Genomic DNA, 8,529 nt, shown 5'->3' on the forward strand with positions numbered 1-8,529 from the left:
CATCTCCTTTGTTATTGAGTGTTTGGTGGTTGCTTAAGGACAAGCAACAACTCAAGTGTGGGGGTATTTAATGAGTGCACTTTGCATACATATTTTTATGCCCTAAATATATCATTTTAATTGTTCTCAAGTTCACTTTTGTACACGAGCAGTGCTATTATGGGTATTTTTGTTATCTGTGCAGAAATAGGGGGCTCAATGCAATTTTGAATAAAATTGGGAAGAAAAGAAGAAAATATTCAAGAAGAGTTCAAGTACTCAAGTTGGACACTGGCTGGACACGCTCATGTCACACCCAATGAAGATCTCAGCTTATTGTTGATCCAGCAAGAAGTCTATTAAAAGGGTGCTTCTATGGCTAAGACAGTGAGGACACGATCATGTCTTTGTTTCTGAAAAACTCAGGCCAAAGGAGATTTTATAGAAGAATAGCTAACACGCGCTGGGTGTTTGACATGTCTGAATATGCGTGTATGTACCGCAAGTGCACGGGTGTCGAAGTAATAATTACCCCGGTGAGTGGGTAGTCGAATCCACAGGGAACGGAAATATTAGTATTAACCAATTCTTAGTTATCTAGTCGAAATCAATGGATATGATGAAATGAACTAATTGCAAAAGAATTAATAAGCAAGCAAGCGAGCAAGAAAACGAGTAAAGGAGATCTCAATCAATAAAGATGAGGTATCCGGGCAATGCTCCCCCTAGGATCTAACATGAAGCTCACGATTCACTAAATGCTTCTAAACCGAGTCTAATGAGTCGAGGTAATCCAAGAACAACAGGTTCTTGCCTCCAAGCCACCGGGTACTAGTCCCTTACAAGGTCCCGCGGAGAAATCACTCAATCTCAACACCTCACACCCCATATGACCGCAATACGCTCTAGGGACACCTAAGAGTGAAACCGATTCCTAAGGATAGATCCAACCCTAATTCCCGGCGAAGGATCTCTAACCCCCTACAAGGTCTCGGTGGAGAAATCTCTCAATCTCACGCCTCACACCAAATATGGTTGCATAGTGTTTAGGGAATACGGAGATAGGAAACACTCAATCGGAAGGGAGAGGGGACACTCCACTATCTCATGACTCACCCTCTCAACCCTCTTTAACCTTGATGTTCTAACTCTAATGGAGACCTCTCTCACATCAAAGTAACAAATCATGCAAATCCAATCAACCTCAAGGATTAATTAAACAAGCAAGCAATAGGAATACAAGGTTAAAACTCAAATCAACTTGAATTAATAGAAACATAAAGCAAATCATTACAAAAACATAAATCCTAGGGTTCACATGTCCAAATACCTACTAAGGTTTAGCCCTCCATGGAGCAAGTTACAAAACAATGATTATTACAATAAAAAAAGCAATGAAAGCCATGAAATAAAAACCCCTTAAATTCGTGATGATGGCCTTGATGGGTCGCCCAACGTCTTGAAGAATCCTTCGCCAAGCTAGGTCACCAAGGCTCCCTCTTTGCTATGACGGAGAGAAGATTGATCAAAGTTGGTGATGGACGCCCACCAATATCGCCGAAGACCTCCTCCAAAACCCTAACCACCTTGCCTTCAAAGTGCTCGCCAAAAGTCTCCTCCAGTAAAATTGCACGTGAATAGTAACTTTGCTACAGTAAATTGATACAGTCCTTTTCTTCACGTCCGGTAAAATTGGTACAGTACTTTTCACAAAACGCGATCCAAATACTCTTCTCTTGAGGCCACATGTCCGGGCACACGTCCATGTGGTAGGCTATAAAACTTTTCTTCATCGACGTATCTTTGAGAGGTCTTGCAATCTTCACAAAGACAAGGAACATGAAGATGTGACTGCCTTTGTGCCCTTCCAACTAGTGATTTGACTTCAATCTTCTTGGAAGTTGGCACACATCTCTACGTTTATGAACTCCTCTCGTATTTTGGTCCTTGAATTGAACAAGAACTCCCAACATTGTGTCTTTATAACCTATCTTTGTTTCCTTTAAACTCTTCAAGGCATTCACAACCTATATGCATAAAAGAACACCAAATACACAATATGAGACATAAACCACAGTAAAAATGATGCTCAATGCATGTAAAACATATATAAAAATATGTCTACTCAAGCACTTATCAAACTCCCCCACACTTAAGTCTTTGCTTATCCTCAAGCAAAATTAAACATTATACCTATGGAAAGAAAAGAGAAGTGCTTGGCCTTAGGTTCACCAAATGAGTACAAGAATAAAATTCTACAATCATGGAGAGAATCAAACACTAGACAAAACAATCAATGCTCTAGCAAACAATCCAATAAAAATTGAATGTGATAAAATCCGAATTCGTGTCTGTGTGTAAAACTCAACTCATGTCAACACTATGTCCACTACCAAGTTCTTATTAACATGGGACTTATTTATAAACAAAAAGAATAGGTAGTAGCTTCACACAACCTCTAAGGTAGCCCTTTCCCAAGATGCCTCCCGAGTGGCTTTCACACTTTGAGGTGGTAGCTCTTTCTACCGAGGATGGTAGCTTTCACACATCCCATGAGATAGCTCTTTTCTCTCATTAGGGCATAACAAGTATCCGACTTGTGAGAGTAGCTACATACATCATGGGTGGTAGCTCTTTCCATACCCTATGTACAAACAACAAACAATTTCCATTTTTCCTATAATAGAAACTAGCACACTAAAGTCCCAAACATAATGAACTAGAGTCTTCATAGGTCTAATGAGCGAGAAAAGTGCAGAAAGAGCAATCGGACAAAAAATATTCAATAAAATTGGATGAAAACTAGAGCATGATAAAATCCATGTTTATAACCTCCAAAAACTAAGAATTAAACTCTTAACCCTAAGGTGAACCTTCCTTGGCGACAAGAGCATGCTCATGAAAACACAAGTAAATGTCATGTATAAGGTGAACCCTCCCCCACACTTAAGATGTACATTGTCCTCAATGTACGCATGCAAGCACAATAAAAATAATAACAATGGAAGCATAATGTGTGTGGGAATGCAATTAAAACAATACTCCCCTGAACTCCTCATTAATCGTTTGGTGAAGTCTAACTCATGGGCTTGTTGTATGGGTTGTGAAGCTCACACGACCATGTGACAACATCACATGATCATGTCTATGACTAAAACACCATCCACCTCACTCTCAAGGCCATCTGCACGGAATATAAGGGGTTCAGTGAATCTCAACAAAATGTAAAAGAAAATATGATTTCAGACAAATAACATAATAGAGCATATACTCGCATAAAAGAAAGACAAGAAGATAACTCTCAGAAGGTGAAGCCTTTCTGAGTACAAAAGTCTAAATACTACTAACAAAGCAACTAAAACCAAGAAACTAAAAGAACAGTCTCATGAGTGTGACGCCTCAAGCGTCGATGGCTGGGAGCCGGTGTCAGGCACGTGAGCTGGAGGAGACCTCCTCGTCAAGAGTCTCGCTGAATCACGATCAAGACGCTCCGGAATCCGTGCACTGGTTCTCAAGAATGGTAGCATGGCAGCCTCGAGTCGAGCAGGGACGCTCGTGAACTCGAGGGAAGATGACTCAAGATCGGGCTGATCTTCGCCGGGGCTGCCTCGGTGACTATGGGCTCGGCTGTAGGTGGTGCCTCTGTAGCCTCAGCAGGCTCCTCATCGTCCCCAGATGACGACTCTACTAGTGCATATCCGCCCGAGCCTGTACGTCGCACAATGCCTATCAAACGGAGAGTGGCCAAACCCAATTGTGCCGGAGTACTGACTCTCTCCTCGCCTCTGACCGAACGGATAAGACCCATCTTGAACATAAGATGAGTAATGTAGGGTCCTGCAAACAATGCTCCCAATCGCAAGTACTCACTCTGATGACGAAAGTAGTCGGCAACCACATATCCTAAGTGGAGAGGGGCTCCATGGATCATGGAGTAAAGGTACAACAGATCTGTCCTGCGAAGTAAACCAAGACTATCCCCCGACACGTCACGGACCTCGCTAAGAATAGCATGGATGTACCGTGCGCCGGGTCGAGTAAGCAATGAGGCCTTAGACCGACTCGCGGAATCATCGACAACCACCACATAGATCATGGAAGACCGGCCCGGAGTGAGATTAGAAGGATAATCGGGTGAGGAGCTCGGGTGTACTCGATAGTATCAGCATAGGTCTGATCGTATAAACTGAGATATATCGAGAACTAGGTCAAAGACATCCTATGCAGCTGACTGAAAATGCGGAAATGAATGGCATTGGTAACGTCAAAACTGATATCAACTGAGTCACGGTCAAAAGAAAATGAGGCAAGAACTTCCAAGGTAATATCTCGCTTTCGACGGGCTCCCTCGAATGGAGAATAAACGGTCCCAACCTCCAACACTAACAAGTGCTCACGATCTCCTCAGCAAGACCAATGTCCTCTAGTGCATCCCAGTCAATAAAACGCGATTGTCGAATCTTCAGTCTCGGAGACGCTTAAAACCGTGGCGATGAACGGGGTCGGGGAAATTCGATCACGGTGGTGGGGTCGGCTCCCTATTATGGCGAGAATGTTTTCAGGCTAACCTCTTGGTCCGTGGTGCCATAATGCATGAAGAAAGCAATTAAAAACATCAGTTTGGCATGAATACAGTAAAACTGGGCACCACATGCGCAAGAACAGCGAGCCGGGGAAAAAACAAGGCCAACTGGCCTTTTTTTACAGCCCACGTGGGCGTGTGGGAAAGCCATACGCCTGCGTGGGCGCGTGCTTGGCTCGGCCGAGCAGCCGCGCGCCCGCGCGGCCCAGCCATGCGGTCGCGTGGCTGGGTGCGCGGCTCTCGACGGCGGGCTCACGCGCCCGCGTGGCCTTGCGGCCAGCGCAAGTTCAGCCCACACGGTCACGTGGGCAAGCCGCGCGACCGCATGGGCGCCGGACTCTGGAGTTTTCGCCGGAGTTGGGCTCCTATGCTTCACAAAAATCATTCTCATACATTGAACAAGTGTCTAGCATGATTCCCTATGAGAACTATCATCAAAATACCAAGAAAACTCCATGAAAATAACCTTGAAAAACATGGAAAAGGGGAAAAGAGAGTGAAGGCTTACCGGAGCTAATCGGAGAAGAAAACTTGGTGTAAACTCCGGCAAATTACCTCTAATCCTCCAAAGAGTTGAAAACAATTGGTTTTAGAGATTATAAATTGAGTTTTCTTGGAGTGGAAGGTGGAAGATGAAAGGGTTCTTTGAAAATAGAAGATGATGAATAGTGCCCTTCATATTTTTTTATAGGCACATGGGGGTGTGGATTTTCCACACCCCCGCGTGGATCTTATACCGACCGCGTGAAAATTACACGTGGCCATGTGGACTGCAAAATTTCTGCAGACAGTCCATAGAGTGCCCGAAACTCAAAATTAATACCAATTTTTCAACATTAAACATCAAATTCACCCTAAACCATGTTATTCACATAAACAACAATTCAAATCACCGAAAAAAATTCCACGAAAACACCAGCGGTCAACAAAATTAATCAAGATACACACTCATGAATTTATTTCTGCAGAATTTAAATTTTGAGTTTAAAAACTAATTAAAAGCTTGGGTTGCCTCCCAAAAAGCGCTTGTTTAACATCACTTAGCTTGATGTACCTGTTTTTACCTCATGGTGGCTCATAAAGATGAAAAACCTCTTTCCTAGCAACCTCGACACATGATGGACAAAAATTCTTCATACTCAAGGAGAAATTTTTGACTATGTTACAGAATGAGGGAGTGTCGCGCTCTTCCTTTGTGTGCTTGTCCTCAAGTGTGGTGGAATACTTTCGGTGGCAATGTCTCGACCTCTTGACTCGGTGAAAAATGTGTTTCAAAAATCCTCCTTGAGCTTGTTCATTAAGGACTTGTTTTGCATAATTGGTTGTGTCCTCCTCATCAATGTCCGGCCACACCTCATATGGATCTGGATTGAGAAATTCCTGCAGGTACTCATCAGAAATCTCATCATTGACATCAAAAAAATAACAAGTATCATCAAAGTCAAGAGAGTGCTTCATTGCTTCGGCGAGACGGTATGTGATCTTTTCTTCTCCAATGCGTAATGTCATCTCGCCTCCATCCATGTCAATGAGAGCTTTGGAGGTTCTCAAAAAGGGTCTTCCTAGAATTAATGGAACCTCCGCATCTTCATCGACATCTAACACATCCAAATCTGCAGGAAAAATATACTTGTCAACCTTTACCTAAACATCTTCAATTATACCTCGAGGATGACGAACGGAGCGATCGGCCAGCTGTAAGGTCATGCGGGTTGGCCGTGGCTCTCCTAACCCCAATTTCTGAAACAAAGTGTATGGCATGACATTAATACCAGCTCCCGAATCGGCTAAAGCTTTTTCTTCCCCCAAACCTCCGGATCTTTCATTTTGTTTGGCATATTTTTCTGAAGCATTGCCAAACAATTCCCTTCTAACACCACAGCCACACTTTCCTCCATCTTCCTCTTGTTGGTCAAGAGGTCATTCAAGAACTTTGCATAACGAGGCATTTGAGATAACGCCTCTACAAAGGGAATATTAATGTGTAACTGTTTGAATAGATCCGAAATTTTTCCGTTATGTGCATCGGCTTGGTCTTTTCTTCAAACGCGTCGGATAAAGGGATCCTTGGAGTATATGAAGGGAGTGACGCAGCTGGTCGCTTTTCGTTATCTTGCACCTTATCATTTGGCAGTTTCTGAGGAAATTCAGCAATCTTCCCAGTGGGGGTTTTAGCTTGAAGAATTTCAGAATTTTTCTCAGCAGTGCGCTCTTGTTGGAGTTCTCGACCACTTCTCAAAGTGATCGCCTTCACTTGCTCCCTTGGGTTAGTCTCTGTGTTACTTGGTAGGCTCCCTAAAGGTCTCTCCGCCAATGACTTTGCTATTTGTCCAACTTGATTCTCCAAATTATGTAAAGAAGCGGTATGATTGCGGAGTGTTGCTTCTATGTTTTGGAACCTTGTGTTGGTTGATTGAATAAACTTTGATAAAACCCTTTCTAATTCCGAAACTCTATCTGGAATCGAAGGTGTTTGCTGAAATCCGGGTGGGGCAGTGGTCTTTTGCTGCCCTTGATTGCCCCATGAGAGATTTGGGAGGTTTCTCCACCCTTGGTTGTAAGTGTTGCTATACGGATTACCTTGTCCTCTTACTGAATTGCCCACAAAATCTACTTGTTCACTTGGGGCTGAAGTTGTAATCGAGATAGGGCAATCCAACGGCATATGTGAGCCTCCACAACCATCATAACTTGTGATTGCGGCTACCCTTGATGAAGTCAAAGTGTCCAATTTCTTGGTCAGTGCTTCTACTTGGGTTGCCAAGGATGTAACCGCGTCGATCTCATGGAGTCCGACCACTTTTTTCTTGTCTCTTACATTCCATTGGTAGCTATTCAAACCCATTTCTTCAATTAACTGTCGGGCTTCTTCGGGAGTCTTGTTTCCCAATGTTCCTCCTGCGGCGGCATCAAGAAGTTGTTTGCTACTCGAGTTCAACCCATTGTAAAATGATTGAATAACCATCCACTCGGGGAACCCATGTTGTGGACACTTCCGCAAGAGGTCCTTGAATCGTTCCCAAGTCTCAAATAAAGATTCAAGCTCCATTTGAACAAATGATGATATCTCATTGCGAAGTTTTGCCGATTTCCCCGGAGGTAAAGACCTTGCAAGGAAAGCCTCGGCCATTTTGTTACATGTTGTAATCGAGGCTCTTGGCAATGAATGAAGCCATTGTTTGGCTCTCCCCTTTAATGAGAATGGAAAAGCCCTCAAACGGATTGCATCATCCGAGACCCCATTGATCTTCAACATATCGCAAACTTCAAGGAAATTTTCAATATGAATGTTTGGGTCTTCATCCGATAACCCATTAAATTGTGCGGACTGTTGAACCATTTGAATGAAACCCGGCTTTAACTCAAAAATTCTGGGCTGCCACGGTGGCCTAACAATGCTCGATTGTGTCCCACGAATTGTAGGCCTAGCAAAATCTGAGAGTGTTCTTGGTTGCCCCCTTGTTCCATCATATTCTCGATTCTTCAACCTCTATTTCAACTGGAAAATTCTGTTCCTACACAGGTTCCTTGCCCCTTCTACGAATTCTTCGCTCAATTTCAGGATCCTCTTCAACCAATGTCGAAGGGTTCCCTCGGGTCATAACCTGTAGCTGAAATCAATGAAAAGAAACAATAAGAAAGGCGGAAGAGATAAGTGAAGTGGAAATAGAAAATGAAAATGTGAAAGACTAAAGTAACAAAGTCTTAGGGTTCCTAATATCCCTTTCCCCGGCAACGGCGCCAAAAACTTGACACGTCCGAATATGCGTGTATGTACCGCAAGTGCACGGGTGTCGAAGTAATAATTACCCCGGTGAGTGGGTAGTCGAATCCACAAGGAACAGAAGTATTAGTATTAACCAATTCTTAGTTATCTAGTCGAAATCAATGGATATGATGAAATGAACTAATTGCAAAAGAATTAATAAGCAAGCAAGAGAGCAAGAAAACGAGTAAAGGAGATCTCA

General features: G+C 43.2%; 1 non-coding gene across 1 annotated transcript; it reads left to right on the forward strand.

Annotated features, from left to right (window-relative positions):
- Positions 1–7,536: 7,536 nt before the first annotated feature.
- LOC120281147 lies at positions 7,537–7,643 on the forward strand. The gene has a single exon (XR_005542503.1). It is a non-coding gene; the product is annotated as a small nucleolar RNA R71 (small nucleolar RNA).
- The last annotated feature ends 886 nt before the right edge of the window (positions 7,644–8,529 follow it).

The sequence above is a fragment of the Dioscorea cayenensis genome, chromosome 2, assembly GCF_009730915.1.
Source record: "Dioscorea cayenensis subsp. rotundata cultivar TDr96_F1 chromosome 2, TDr96_F1_v2_PseudoChromosome.rev07_lg8_w22 25.fasta, whole genome shotgun sequence".
Lineage (NCBI taxonomy): Eukaryota > Viridiplantae > Streptophyta > Magnoliopsida > Dioscoreales > Dioscoreaceae > Dioscorea > Dioscorea cayenensis.